The sequence below is a fragment of the Euprymna scolopes genome, chromosome 39 (assembly GCF_053919585.1).
Source record: "Euprymna scolopes isolate OS-2025 chromosome 39, ASM5391958v1, whole genome shotgun sequence".
Classification (NCBI taxonomy): Eukaryota; Metazoa; Mollusca; class Cephalopoda; order Sepiida; family Sepiolidae; genus Euprymna; species Euprymna scolopes.
This window is the reverse complement of record NC_136520.1, coordinates 40005725-40022454: the sequence shown is the minus strand read 5'-3', so window position 1 is coordinate 40022454 and position 16730 is coordinate 40005725. Positions and strand designations below refer to the sequence as shown.

Below are 16730 nucleotides of genomic sequence, written 5' to 3'. Positions count from 1 at the left end.
TCACCCATCTGGTACTGGCCAGGCTCAACATTGCTTAACTTCAGTGACCTGGCAAGAACCGATGTGTCAACGTGATTGTGCCGTACATTGTGCATGCGCTTGCATATGAATATATTAATCAATTATTATGACAAGGTTGCCTCCCTTTAAATAGCTCAGCTTAAACTCTCTTAACAAGAACGCAGTGAATAAATAAAAATACAATTAAAACTTAAATAGAATGCCAATAAATCTATAAATACACAGAAAAAAAATAAAAATAAAAAATCATAAAATACTAACACTGACCCTACATTATTAGGTTTAAAAAATAACGATACATTGAAAAAAAAAAAAAAACAACAAAAAAAAAACAAGTGAAGCATGCATGGTGAGCCGTGAGTGCACAGTGAACTAGGCATAAAAAAAAATTTTTTCCCCCTCCCCCATTTAGCTGCGAAAGACCCCAGGGGATATCAAATTCTGGTGAAAATGAACAAATGGTGTAGTTTTAAGTCTTAACATATGTAAGTTTGAGTTCCGCACCATGCAAAAAAAAAAAAAAAAAATGACTAAGTCCATCATTTTCCCTCTCCATTTAGCCCCCAAAAGTCCCCAAGTCCTTAACATATTTAAATTTGAGCTCAGAACCAAGCAAAACTGCTAAATAGACATACACAGAAAATTCTTGACAAATATGGTAAAAAGTAAGAACACAATACCATGTTATAAAAGTATATAAGAAAAAATACATATTTATTGTATTAATAAACAGTCAATCTGCATAGTTCATTTCATTGTTATATTAATTAGCTTGTGTGGATCTGTTACACCTCTGCATTGCCTTCTATAAATTACCTTTATGTATATATTAGTAGTAGGACGATTCCAATATTTTTCCCCTGACTCCAATTCAATTACGATTACGTACTAAATTCCTGATTCCAATACAAGTACCGATTCCGATTCTTTATAAATCTCTAAATATTTAACAAGTTGTTTATTTTTCTCCAGATTACCGCATAAACACATGTTAAATGTGCAAATATTTTATCAAACATAAAAATACACTTGTGGGGGTGGGGGGCATCTATAGATTTTAGTTTTACTAGTAGTTTAAAATCAATAATATTGAATATTTCAACATTACTACTAACAATGGAAGATTTTATTTTAAACAAAATCAAATAAAAAAGATATTTAATGGAATCGTTTTCGGCATTGGAAAATAGGCACACATTTTTCCGATTCCGATTCATCTCAATACTAATATATTTTATATCTGCGATTTGTGACCATCTTATAAATAACCATGCGTGTGCCACAAATTTCAGTGCTGACATGTTTACGATCCTTAGTAAGTCCTTATCATTTGAAAATTTTAGAGACTCTTTTTATTAGGTCATTGAGACCTTCTCTTTGCAAGCAAAAAGAAAATCTTCTTGGACTTAATTTAGTCTCTATGTAATTTTTCCCCCCGTTTATTTCTGGGGGGTTTTTCATACCCCCGCCATATTCATGACTTTTTTGTTTGTTTTAATCGTATTTTCCTCGATTTGGCTTTGATAAGTGAGGAACGAAACCTGGTTAGCTCATCTTTATTTTCATTTTTTATTTTTTAAATTCATTATGCTTTTTGGTCTGTATTTAGCCATCATAAAATTCTGTACCCCCCCCCGGAAAATTTTCAAATATATACATATATATACATACATATATATATATATATATATATATATATATATATGTATGTATGTATAATACGAGCAAACAGTTTATAAAACATATTAAAAAACACTTTGAAAAAGAGTTAAAAACATATTTAATCTGAAAAGGAAACACTTGATAAGTGGATAGTCCTTAATCCGCGGAGTTTTAAAGAAATACTTTCCTTCTCATCAGAGGGTAGGAATTAGTAAAATGCGGGATCGGATTTTGCGTACAAAAGTATTTGATGAAACAACAAGTAAGTCAAAGATCTTACTTGATAACAAAAAAGTGAAGCAGAGGGAATATGGTGAAGAAAAAGGTGATTACACGTGAATGGATAGTCTGGTGAAAGATAAATAATCCAATGACGGTAAAATCCAAAAATATAACTTCAAGAAAGTTAATTGAATTTCCAAGGAAATCCCGTAATTGGAAGATGGTCCAAAATAATCCAAAGGCCGAAATCCATGGAATAATTCACAAATATGTACAAGGGAAAAGGGGAAAAATTCCAATAATATTAATAAAAGAAAAATAAGATATGCTTTTCACACTGCTGCCGAGACCTAAATTTTTTTATTTTATATATATATATATATATATATATATATATATATATACACACACACATCTGAACAATGAGATTAGTTAAATCACAGATTAATTAATCTTGTGGTTTACAGTCTTATAAAATATTGTTGAGAGAAAATATTTTTATACAAGAAAATCCCAATCAAAATAGCTCAAGATACAAGATGGAGCAAAGTAAGAATTGTAGGACTTATTGTTAAATTTTGTCGAATAAAAATATAGAATTTTTATACAAGAAATTTAAAGTCCATAAATGAAGGAAATAACTTTAAATTTCTTGTTTTCCTTGTTTTGAACAATAAATTTTTTGTCTAAAAATTCTATATTTTTACTTCATAGAATTTAACCATAAATCCTACAATTATATAAAACTACTTAATTTACTCACATAAAATTAATATACGAAAGTATAAATTTATGCATAAACTTTAAGTATTTACTTCAAAAGTGCTCAATACGTAGGTAGAGCTAGTTAGTAAGTTATAAAATATATGCATAAGCCTGAAGAATCCTAGAGTGAATGAAACGCGGAATATTCAGTGTAGCTTAATCGCCATATATATTTTATAACTTACTATATATATATAGTCTTTGAAGTTTTTTTAACATTTGAAACTACACAAAAAATTACTTTTTATCATTCGTAAAAAAAAAAAAAAAAAAAAAAAAAAATATATATATATATATATATATATAGAGAGAGAGAGAGAGAAAGAAAGAGAGAGAGAGAGTATTAAGATTGATAATTGTAAATTATGATCAGCTTTAGACAGAAAAACAAACAAAATCAAATTGAGTGTACGATCATTTCAGAAACGATATTCATTTTATTAAAATTTACAATAAGCCATGACAATAATTGACAAAGACTTTGTTTTCAAATACAATCTTCTCACACACACCCCTTTTGTGCTGATGAGCAGATTATATTCGAAAACAAAGTTTTTGTCGATTATTGTCAATAATTATCAATTTTAATAAAATGAATATCGTTTCCGAAACGATCGTACACTCAATTTGATTTTGTTTGTTTTTCCTTTTACAATTATCAATCTTTATATTCAATATTACTGTAGTTCTAGAATAAATATACCTATTGAGCTTATATATCTACATTACTATGAGCACTGTTCTTTTAAAAGTATTAATACATTGAAATAAACTTTGTGCTTTAGACTCCAGGTCTAATTATCTCTATAATATATATATTTCAGTCATCTCTATAATATATATATTTCAGCCCGGCGTTGCCTGGGTGTTTGGAGGTGTATGTTGAGAAAAAAAAAAAAAATGCGGTCAATTTTTTTAACTTTGACCCCTATTATGACCCTTTAACATTTATTGTTTTGAGCTCAAATCAAGTTATTAAGTTAGATCCATGTCCAAGGAACCTATATCTAAAATCTCAAGTGTTTAGACCCAAAATTGTCGGGCGGGTTTGGTAGAGTTCTCAAAGGTCAAATCGTTGAACTTTGACCCTTTAACAGCCAAATTTCTGGCCAAAAACCGATTACAAAGATTTTCCAAAATCTCAGTACCCTGTATATCAAATTTCGAGCCTGTAGACTTAAAATTGACAGAGTTATTGCATAGGGAAATACACACAGACACACGTTCACTTTTATAGATATATAGATTGTATGAAATATTTTTTCTAGATTAGTAAAGGCTAACAATTAATCAATTTTGTTATATTGATATGGACACCATTATTATTACTTAAGCATTACAGACCAATGAAAATTGTATTTCATACTTAAGTATGACAGACCAAAGATAATGCAATTCCATACTTAAATATGACAGCCCAAAGAAAATACAACTCCATACTTAAATATGACAGACCAAAGAAAATGCAATTCCATACTTAAATATGACAGACCAAAGAAAATGCAATTCCATACTTACATATGACAGACCAAAGAAAATACTATTTCGGACTTAAGTATGACAGACCAAAAAATGTTATTCCATACTTAAGTATGACAGACCAACGAAAATACTATTCATATTCAATGAATCTATTTTGTTATATTGATATGGACACCATTATGGAATTCTTGAGTTATGTCATAAAACAGACCCACCCAATATACTTACAAACGGCAGATTTCACTCATTTTCTACAGCAGACATCTATAGCCACACCATCGGCAGGTTGCAGCAAAAAAGCGAGTCTTGGATGTAGGTAATCATTTCCCAGTCTTAGCAGATTACTGCAAAATAATGTCTTTTTATTTTGGTCACATCTCTGTAGTTAACTGAAGTTACAAGAAAATGCGTAAATTCTGGACGGATATTCTTGGAACTGAAACAAAGCCAAGATTGGTATTGGCACCTATGCGCCTATTCTTAATAAGAAGTTTATTTTTACGCTGTGTTTGAAGAAAATCGCCATAAAAGAACAGAAGCGGATATTCGAAAGATGCGGCCATTCAAATCTTTTGGGAAGGCATTGTTTACTGCAGGAACTAAGAAAGCCATAAACAAAATGAAACAAAAATGGTTAATACGAATCCTTGTTGGTGCGAGAGTGGGAAGAACGGCGCCATTTCTTAAGATGAGTTCATTCAATATGCGTCATGAATGACTTCCAACTTGCCGCAATTCTACATGTGCCGCCCACCAAAATCAGATCATTATCATCAACTGACTCTTTCCATATCTTAAGCAGCTACCACATGGGTTTGGACCCATCAACATCAATGTAAGACACACTCTGAAACACTCCAGATCGCAGGTGATGCAACCATATCGGATTTCAGGTGAAAAAGCTATTTCATGTGTACGAAGTGGAATAATCGACAAACCAACTGATGGACAGAATGCGTTATAGAGATGGATGCATCTAAAAATGTTATTAAATAAGTATAACACAACAAAGAATATGCTATTTTGTAATTGTGTATGACAAACCAATCAAAATGCTATTTTATACTCAAGTATGACAGACCAGTGAAAATGCTATTTAATATGCATGCCAGCTCAAAGAAAATGCTATTTCATACTTAAGCATGACAGACCAATGAAAATTGTATTTCATACTCAAGTATGACAAACCAAAGATAATACAATTCCATACTTAAGTATGACAGACAAAATAAAATGCTATTTCATACTTAAGCGTTACAGACCAATGAAAATTGTATTTCATACTTAAGCATGACAGACCAAAGATAATGCAATTCCATACTTAAATATGACAGCCCAAAGAAAATGCAATTCCATACTTACATATGACAGACCAAAGAAAATGCAATTACATACTTACATATGACAGACCAAAGAAAATACTATTTCGGACTTAAGTATGACAGACCAAAAAATGTTATTCCATACTTTAGTATGACAGACCAAAGAAAATGCTATTTCATACTTACATATGACAAACCAAGAAATGCTATATTTTACTTAAGTATGACAGACCAATGAAAATGCTATTCATACCTATGTATGGTAGACCAATGAAAAGGCTATTCATACCTATGTATGGTAGACCAACGAAAATGCTATTTCAAACTACACTGTGACAGACCGATTAATGGACAGAGGTTCAATTTGTGTGCTTTATGAGAAAAATGATTTTTCAAACTTAAGTGAGACAAATCAAAGAGTTTATCTGATCGGCAGAATCTCTTGTTGAAATATTTGGACACACATCAAAAATAAAAGATTTTCATTCACTTTTCAAGAAGTGAAAATGCTATTTCAATGTGAAGGCTCGACGGACCTACTGACAGACCAACCAATGGCATATAGATGTATGGATGTATATCAAGACAAAAGAATCAAATATAATTACGTCTTCATTGGTTTTATTGTTTTTCCTGCCATCTGTTTTCATATACTTCCTGTTTTTCTTGGTGTCTGATTCCTGTGTACAGATGTAACGTCTTGCTGACATGAACGGAAAGCTCTTCAATGAGTTTATTGTTCTGGCAAAAGTCTAAATATTTGGTGCCACCGAATTAGTAGCCAGATTGTTGAAAAGATGGAAGCTAGAACACAGATATAATCAAAGATTTGACTTTTTTTTGTTACAACTTTTATATTTATTTTAATTTAGGAATTTTCACATCAATTAGTTTTCTTTTTTCCCCCTAGGTTTTCAAGTTTTTTTTTTTTTTTTTTATCCATATGTATCAATTCACTATTAAAATGATATTTAAAACTTACGTGAGACTGCCCTACAAAAATGCTATTTCAAAAGAAAAGACTGGTCAACACAAATGATATTTCAAACTTCTGTAAGGCAGACCCACGAAAATGATATTTACAACTTAAGCCAGATGGATTAGTGAAAATACTATTTCAAACTTAGTCCAGGCAGACTGAGGAAAATGATATTTCAAATTTAAACAAGACAGACCAATGAAAATAATACTTAAAATTCAAGTCAGACAACTGAAAATGTCATTTAGAACTTAAAAAAAGAAACAGATCAATGATAATGCTATTTCAGACTAACCAACCAGGTTGAGAAACTGGTGTGGTCTATCCTTCTCTCGAGGGTAGATGGGACTCTCTTAAGATGTAGTAAGCACCCAACCTTATGATGGTGTCATGATAAAACATACCCTTGATAGCTCAGACGAAGCATCAAGCCTTCAGCTACCGACAAGATTTGAATTTAGTGGGTTCAATCTTGGCTGTGGCCGCACTGGATGGATGGAACCATTTGACAGACAGAACGTCTTATAATAATGTTCTGAAATTAAGTTTTTCCAATTAATCTGTCCATTTACTGATGAAGAGCTTACTTCAAATTGAAGCGTTACGATTGCAATGACTAGCAAAACCATTCTTAGAGATTTGAAGATGAATATAAAAGAGTTTTGGTTTAATTGTAGAAAAGAGGCTGGAAAAACTCATTTATTTCGCATTATTTTCAAACATATTTTCGATAAATCTGAGTGCTGATCTTTAATAAATTTGTATTTTTAGTTCAGAAATAAAATTGCAATTAACGTTTTAAAGGTTTTAGATTTAAGTTATGATTTAAGTAAAAGGTTTGAATGGATACTAACTATCTTTGAATAATCACCTGTTTTTTCTATTTCATATGTTTGTGTCTCTTTAATGCATAACTAACTTGGGTGCCCGGCGTTGCCCGGGTGTTTGTAGGTGTATGTTGAGCAATAAAAAAAAAAAAAAAAAAAAAAAAAGGAGGTAGTAGGCAGGCAGGCTCGAACCCGTAACGCGAAGATGGAAAAGAAAGTGAGAAAGTGAAAGAAAATTTGACATCTTACTGCTACTCTATGACATGACCGGAAGTCCCAAGCATTCAAATTGAACAGTCAATCAAAAACAAAAGATGACTTGCAGAAATGGCCTTGCTTTTAAACCTCCCACGAAAAGAAATTAGACACAAGGTCCTTTTTAGTGTGGAGGAAAAGCAGCTCCCCCCCAAAAAGGGGCACTCTAGCAGTATCCAAATAAATAGTAATTGTCTCAGTATGAAGGGTTTTCCCTACATTGACTAAGGACCAATTACAGAACAGATACTACCCGGCCCGAAGGCCAGGCGTTTGCTTTCGATTAGTTTCACTTTATTTATACAAAAAAGACACTGGAGACGATGGCACAAAGGTAATTTTGTTTAACTTGATCAAAATAAAGATAGAGACGATGTCTGTTTGCGAATTAGATATTATGACCTGGGAAGTATGCGAAAACTTCTTGTGGAATCTAACTGGCGTGAGAAGTCCGAGGCAAAAAGCCTTTCGTGGACATACATAAACACTCGCGTCCATTTTGCCCTTTATATATTAGACTAGCAGGGTACCCGACGGTGCCCGGGTGTTTGGAGGTGGGGGCGGGGGGTGTTGGGTAGATCAAAACAACCCTGTTTAAAAAAAAAAACGTTGGCTGGATGTTTGGAGATGTAAAAGACAAAAAGTTTTAGTAGGAAGGTAGGCTTGAACCCAAAGCCTTGACGCGAAGGAGGAAACGAAAGGGAAAAAACCTAGACACTTAACCATCTCAGCCACAAGGGGAGAGGAAGTGAAAGCTGTCTTAATTTAACGTTTATAAAGTGAAATTGACAGGTGTTGTGTGATATTTGACCTTATTAAGGTCAAACTGTTTGGCGCTGCAAGGCCCACCCCAGCATTCACTTTTTTTATACTGAAAAGCGTAATGAGACACGGCGATCGAAAAAAATCTCGAAAGTAGCATGCAAAAGTCGGCCAAATTAAAGATAGACACGAACCCCATCCTTAACTTGTAGATATTATGATTTAGACAGCATATAAAAAGTTTTAAGAAGGAGCGAACCGACCGAGAAGCCCAGCGAAAAAAGCCTTTGGTGGACATGCACAAAAAGTGCACACACTAACACACATTTTCGCTTTTATATATATAGATTGCAAGAATATTCTAGAATGGAAAAAAATAATTCCCTAAACGGAACAGTTTTGCACCACTTCTATATCCTCTTATGAAGATTAAAATCAAGATACAAAATTTTGACCAAAGTTAACAGTTTTATATGACCTAACATCATAAGTGCATTTGAAGAAGTTTTATAACCACATAAGTAGAAGCTATATCGAAATTGAAACCAAAACTTATGAAGAATTCTTGGTAAAATTATTTATTACAAGAAATAGAAGTCCATAAGAATTAAACGACTCAGATGTAAGCATGGCACAGAAAATAAATAAATAACACACACGCTATCGTATTAATATATAGGCTTCTCATCAGAAGTATATATATATATATATATATATTATTTTTATTTGTTTTCATTTTATGAGTCGCTCATGAGATTTGAATAGATTTTTAAATGGTAAAAGCCCAATTCTCCTCCACAAAAATGTCCGCCCGCATGTTGCTAAACCGACTCTGCAGAAGTTGAACGAATTGGACTACGAAACTGCCTCATCCGCCATACTCTCCAGACCTCTCACCTACCGACTACCACTTTTTCAAGCATCTCAATAATTTTCTGCTTGAGAAATGCTTCAAAAACCTAAGCAATATCAAAGATACCTTCAGCGACTTCATCTTCACCAAAACGTGATTTTTACGTTACTGGCATTAATACACTTGTTTTGTGTTGGCAAAAGTGTGTTCATTCTGATGGTGCTTATTTAAATCAATCAATAAATTTTTGTTTGAGCCGAGATATGTTGTTATGAATTTAAAAGTTAAAACCCACAAGAACTTTCTTGTCACCGTAATAATATATATATATATTCATATTCAAGTGGTCTTGTAGGGGTAAAAAGATAGGAAATTGATGTGGTTGAGTCTATTATTTAACTTTTCCGGTTGCTAACTGTAAGCTGCGTAAAGATGTTGTGGGCCTTGGTCAGGTTCTGGATCAATACTTAAAAACGTTAATTTGCCATGAAGGCTAAGACTTCAAAAAATTCATGATGAGGTTAAAGGACTTAGATAACTTTCCATTCATCAAAGAATGACTTCCAGTTCCTCTACCTCCCTCGGTAACTTTATCTTAATTTTGCCTTTTATATTTTTTGTGCCGTCTTTTCTTTCTCTATACAAAAACACATATACACATGCACGCGCACACACACACATACACACAGGCCATGGCTTCCACTCGATTTCAGGTCATTTTTAGCCATTGGATGTTCGCATCCCTAAATAAATCACATATTTTAATAGGGAATTACCAAGGTTTCATGCCACAAGTAGAACCCGGATCTACAGACAAATTTATCTTTAGTTGACCTTTGACAACTAAATATTTTCGTTTACTAACCAAATAGAAAAGTTACTAGCAAAACCCACATGATTTTTAGAATATGCCACTTTTGTTCTGTGACAAGTGCATACATTATAAAGATTTTTTTTGTATTTTTGTATTTTAAATAAGTGTAATTCTAAATACACACCAAATTTTATGTTGAGACTTGAAGGTATAAAAATTCAAATTTCTTCCAATGTTTTTCTTCATTAAAAAATAAATAAATATATTGTCTTCATTAAAAAATAAATAAATATATTGTTCTATTAAACGTTTTATCGTTTCAATAATTTAACTTTGCTCGTTTTGTTAAAAAACAAAAAAAACTTAAAGTTGAAAAAATATTTTTCACTCAGTAGCAAGCTTTGGAAGATTGTCGATGAGAGAAATACAATGACTAAAAATCACTCGCAAGTGCGACTGTTTCACCCACAACGTAAAGCCCTGTAGAAACAGAGATGACTGATTCAGATGGAGACTCCCCCTCAATTTTCATAAGATATCTGTTGGCTGATTTGCAGCCCTAATGCCATTCGATGCCAAACTTGTCCACCATGGGTGGCCCTGCAAGGAACCAATACCTCTTCTGACACTACCACGTTTCTACTGCTTCTACAATAGTGAGGAAGGGATGGACTTTAGATTGGGGAGGGGGGATGCTATGGTGCCTGTATGATATCACTGTATCCATCATACATTTATAACTCAGCAGATCAGTTTAGATTATGATGTAAAATTAGGTCTTTCGACAAAACCTTCGAAAGCATCAAAACTTGGAAAATCATCAAAAGCAAAAAAAAAAAAAAAAAAATGTCTATTACTGGTATAGTACTCAAAGAACCAACAGTTAGATAGTGAACTAGTTACATCATTAGTTTCGTGTGGTGGTGGTTAGGGTGGGGGAGCCGTTTGGTATGTGTGTTACAAGTACACACAGATGTAGGTGGCAAACATCAGTTGATACTTACTGGTGCTACATAGCAACGATTCATGCAATCGTGTCCTATTTGACTGAGTCTCTTGGTCCTTCCACTAGTATTTTTATTCGTCTTTAGTTTTTGAATTATTCAAAGTCAGCGACAGTACTTTGTCTGCAATATTTGATTGTCAGGATAGAAGCCATGTTGCTTTTCAACAAACACAGCAGGTGGATTCGACTGGATTAGTGAGATATACACACTAGTTGACTAACACAACAATGCCAGTGGAGGAGAAATCCTTCATGGCTGAGGCAATTCTTATTTTTTGTTCCTGTCCAGGGTGCCCCACTTTGGGAAGCTGGATTTTCCCCCACATTAAAAACCGGCCTTGTGTCTAACACTGCCCTTGTGGGGAGGAAAATAAATAGGAACACAACACTACCAGAACATAAATTAATAATAAATTAATAAATTATATATTATATACAGCAATAATTTTCTTAATACCTATAGACACTAGTGTTCCATCCGGGTCGGCTCTGTGGCCGGGTTTGAATCTCCCGACCCGTAGTATTCGTGTCATCCTGCACTGATGATTTCCGAAAGGATGGAACATATATATATATATATATATATATATATATATATATATATATATATATAATCATTAGATCACTACAGCCGGATGTTATGACATATTCAGCCACTCTGATCAGTTGTAGACGATGACTATTCAATCTCGCTATATTCAGCCACTCTGATGAGTCGTAGATGACGAAACACGTGTCAGTAGATAATTACATTTTAAAAATAATATATATACCGCTCCCCATGTGGGGGTACCAAATTGGTTAAAGGGAAAATTTTTCCAAGCTTGCATTTAGGTAAAAATGCGCTTTCGTAAATAATTCAATTCATTCAAAACATATCGCTAAAACCAAAACAAACAACATTTATATATATATATATATATATATATATATATATATATATATATATATATATATATATATATATGTATCTTGACTATTGTAGACCGCAACGTTGCCTGTGGAAATAATTATATAATCTCTCATATTCTGAAAATTCTATCACTGATTGCTCGCAAGGTTAGCATATCTGGATGGCATCGTCCCGGCGAGTTGAAAATTCCTACTTGTGAGACATCGGCTTGGGGTTATTAGCTGGTTGGATGACCGCGTCCCTTGTCGAGACGAAGTAGGCCCATTCCACAGTCGGATTTTGGCATGGTTTGCTTGATCTGTATTAGTTAATAGAATTTCTTGTGTGCGGGATGTTTGCTCAGTTGACAGAGTGCTTGCCAGGTCCGGATATGTCTAACTGATGAGCCCAAATGAGGGTGAAACTCGAGTCTTGGACTTCCGGTTTGTTAGCTGTCTTGGCTTTTGTAGGCTTCGATGTTGTTTGACTGTGGAATTTATATTATATAATCTTTCACATTCTGTGAATATATATATTACTAGGAGGGAGGTATTTAGTTATCTCCCACTGCAAGAACTGTGACACCAGGGTCGAAAAGTTGGATTAAGAAGTCAGCGCCCTGAGAAGGAACACTCTGATCTTCAAAAAGTGCCTAGGCAGCCACATTGGCATTTCCTTGTAAAGGCGTCTCAGGCAATTAGCAATAAACTGACCACTTCGCAAAGAGAGAAGACAAAGCCGGGGAGGATGGAACTTCTAGAGCTGCACAGAACTAGCATTACACTGCAATCAATGAGAACCAAATGATTACAGGAACGGTTTTGATCTCTTGACTTTGGGGGATGAGGATAAAATGTCTAGCTGGATATAGTAGGAGGGTGCTGATGCAATTCTCTATCTATATAAGAGCCAGATACGTCCAAGGATGGAATACTGTTGCCACATATGGGCAGGAGCTGCTAGAAAAGACTTGTCCTGCCTTGATAGGGTTCAAAATAGACTTCGTGGCCTGGTGGGAGATGTCCTTTTCTCTTCACTGCAACCTCTATCTCACAGAAGAGATGTTGCGAGTTTGTCTCTGCTCTATCGTTATTTTCATGGAAAGTGTTCGACTGAGCTTTAATCTATGGTCCCCCCTCGCCAAACTTTCACAAGAAACACTAGACTAGCTGAAAACATTATCAATAATTTTCCCCACTCTTTATCTGTGCCTAAACCTAAACATAAATTCTATGATCAAAGCTTCTTTCTGGGAACTGCACGCCTGTGGAATTGTCTTGAATTTTTTTTTTTTTTCCAATAAATAAAAATTATCTAAAAGCAAATTCCACGAACAAAGCTTCTTTCCACTAGCCTGCTTCTTGGACGATTACAATATGTTAAGCCTTCAAGTCCAATGTAAACAAGTTCTTGTTGAGTCATCCCCTTAAATAATCCAAACTCTACCCAATTCACACCATTAATGATTACTACACTACCACCTTACATTCATTAACACTTATCCTCGAGTGGCCTTTGGATCTTGATAAGTGGTGACTCACTTGTAAAAAAAAAAATATCAGAATTTATAATTTTACGCTTAAATTTTTCTTATTAATGAGTAGGGCTAGGACAACAGCATATTCTTTTCATTGTTTTAACTCTCGAGTATATATCCGACACAGACACCATCAACCAAGAACCATATCACTCTGCATAAAAACATATAAAGATATCAATAGATATATACCTGAGAATCAAAACAAGGAAAAGAATATGCTGCTGTCATAGCCCTATTAATGAGTAAGCACTAATCAAGAGCAAAGCCACTTCAAGATAAGTATTAAAGAAATGGATGGATATGAATACTTTCGCATTAGAGAGTAAGTAACTACAATGAATGTATTTATGCTTTATTGAGCCTGTTATGTAAAGTGTCGTTTGTGAATGGGTTAGTCCAATATTAGAGGAGAGGGTCGAAGGACGCCTTGCTAAATGATATGTCTGACGGGTTTTTGTTAAGAGTCGCGCTTCTTTGTTTACAAAGCCATTCGGTAGAAGTGATGTTAGACAAATTTTAAGGTACAGATGACTAACACTGTATATAATGTTGCCTTTTTTTTTTTAAGTCAATATAAAAATAGAAGTGTGATTAAATAGTCTTTGTTTCAACTTTTATAAGAAAATTATAACCTTTATAATAAAAATATGTTTATGAACTGTTTTTTTTAATCAAACATAAAAATAGAACTTTAAAAAAATATTTATAAACTGTTTTTTTTTTAAATTATATTCATGGACTGTTTTTTTAAATATATTTATTAACTGTTTTTTTTATATATTTATGAACTATTTTTTTAATATATTTATGACCTGTTTTTTTTTAATCAAACATGAAAATAGAATTATTAAAAAATATTTATAAACTTTTTTATTATATTCATGAACTCTAATTTTTAATTATATTCATGAACTGTTTTTTAAATATATTTATGAACTATTTTTTTAAATATATTTATGACCTGTTTTTTTAATATATTATGAAGTTTTTTTAATATATTATGAAGTTTTTTAAAAATATATTTATGAACTGCTTTTTAATATGTTTATGAACTGGTTTTTAATACATCTATGAACTGTTTTTAAATATATTTATGAAGTGTTTTTTAAATATATTTATGAACTGTTTTTTAATATATTAATGAAATGTTTTTTTAATATATTAATGAACTGTTTTTTTAAATATATTTATCAACTATTTTTTTAAATATCTTTATGAACTGTTTTTTTTAATATATTTATGAACTGTTTTTTTTATATATTGAACTGTTTTTTTAAATATATTTATGAACTGTTTTTTTAATATGTATATGAACTGTTTTTTAATACATTTATGAACTGTTTTATTAATATATTTATGAACTGTTTTTTAATATATTTATGAACTGTTTTTTTAATATATGAACTTTTTTTTAAAATATATTTATGAACTGTTTTTTAATATATTTATGAACTGTTTTTTTAATATGTTTATGAACTGTTTTTAATACATTTATGAACTGTTTTATTAATATATTTATAACTGTTTTTTTAATATATTTATGAACTTTTTTTTAATATATGAACTGTTTTTTTAAATATATTTATGAACTGTTTTTTTTTAAATATATTTATGAACTGTTTTTTAAATATATTTATGAACTGTTTTTTTAAATATATTTATGAACTGTTTTTTAAATATATTTACGAACTGTTTTTTAAATATATTTATGAACTGTTTTGTAATATATTCATTAACTTTTTTTAAATATATTTATGAACCGTGTTTTTAAATATATTGATGAACTGTTTTTTAAATATATTTATGAAGTGTTTTTTAAATATATTCATGAAGTGTTTTTTTAATATATTTATGAACTGTTTTTTATATATTTACGAATTGTTTTTTTATAATATATTTATGAACTGTTTTTTTAAATATATTTATGAACTGTTTTTTTTAAATATTTATGAATTGTTTTTTTAATATATTTATGAACTGTTTTTTTAAATATATTTATGAACTGTTTTTTTAAATATATTTATGAACTGTTTTTTTTAAATATATTTATGAACTGTTTTTTTTTTTAAATATATTCATGGACTGTTTTTTTTTAAAACATTAGGTGTTGGTAAGTTCTTTTTCACATCAAACATAAAAATAGAACTATTTATAAAAAAAATTATGAACTGTTTTTTTAAATATATTTATCAACTGTTTTTTTTTAAATATATTTATGAACTGTTTTTTTAAAATATATTTGTGAACTGATTTTTTTTAAATATATTTATGGAGTGTTTTTTTAAATATATTTATGAACTGTTTTTTTAAATATATTTATGAACTGTTTTTTTAAATATATTTATAAACTGTTTTTTTTTAATATGTATATGAACTGTTTTTTAATACATTTATGAACTGTTTTTAATATATTCATGAACTGTTTTTTTAATATATTTATGAACTGTTTTTTAATATATTTATGAACTGTTTTTTTAATATATGAACTGTTTTTTTAAATATATTTATGAACTGTTTTTTTAAATATATTTATGAACTGTTTTTTAAATATATTTATAACTGTTTTTTAAATATATTTATGAACTGTTTTTAAATATATTTATGAACTGTTTTTAAATATATTTATGAACTGTTTTTTAAATATATTTATAAACTGTTTTTTTAATATATTTATAAACTGTTTTTTTAATATATTTATTAACTGTTTTTTAATATATTTATTAACTGTTTTTAAATATATTTATGAACTGTGTTTTTAAATATATTTATGAACTGTTTTTTAAATATATTTATGAAGTTTTTTTTTAATATATTTATGAACTGTTTTTTTTAATATATGAACTGTTTTTTTAAATATATTTATGAACTGTTTTTTAAATATATTTATGAACTGTTTTTTAAATATATTTATAACTGTTTTTTATAATATATTTATGAACTGTTTTTTTTAAATATATTTATGAACTGTTTTTTAAATATATTTATGAACTGTTTTTTAAATATATTTATGAACTGTTTTTTTTAAATATATTTATGAACTGTTTTTTTAATATATTTATTAACTGTTTTTTAATATATTTATGAACTGTTTTTAAATATATTTATGAACTGTGTTTTTAAATGTATTTATGAACTGTTTTTTTAATATATTTATGAAGTGTTTTTTTAAATATATTTATGAACTGTTTTTTTTAAATATATTTATGAACTGTTTTTTTTAAATATATTATGAACTGTTTTTTTTTAATATATTTATGAATTGTTTTTTTAATATATTTGTGAACTGTTATTTTTTAAATATATTTATGAACCTCCCCCCCCCCAATAA

The 16730-nt window shown here is 30.4% G+C and overlaps 1 protein-coding gene across 11 annotated transcripts in view; it reads right to left on the bottom strand.

Moving 5' to 3' along the window:
- Positions 1-16730, bottom strand: part of LOC145263767 (coiled-coil domain-containing protein AGAP005037-like) — a 758348-nt gene that overhangs the window by 202102 nt on the left and 539516 nt on the right. Inside the window, exon 1 of one of the 11 annotated variants that reach the window (XM_080120817.1) lies at positions 4381-4469. The exons of the other annotated variants lie outside the window; for them this stretch is intronic. The gene's annotated coding sequence lies outside the window, so the exon portion shown is untranslated. Of the gene's footprint in view, positions 1-4380; positions 4470-16730 lie in introns of those variants that run through there. 11 annotated transcript variants of the gene reach the window in all.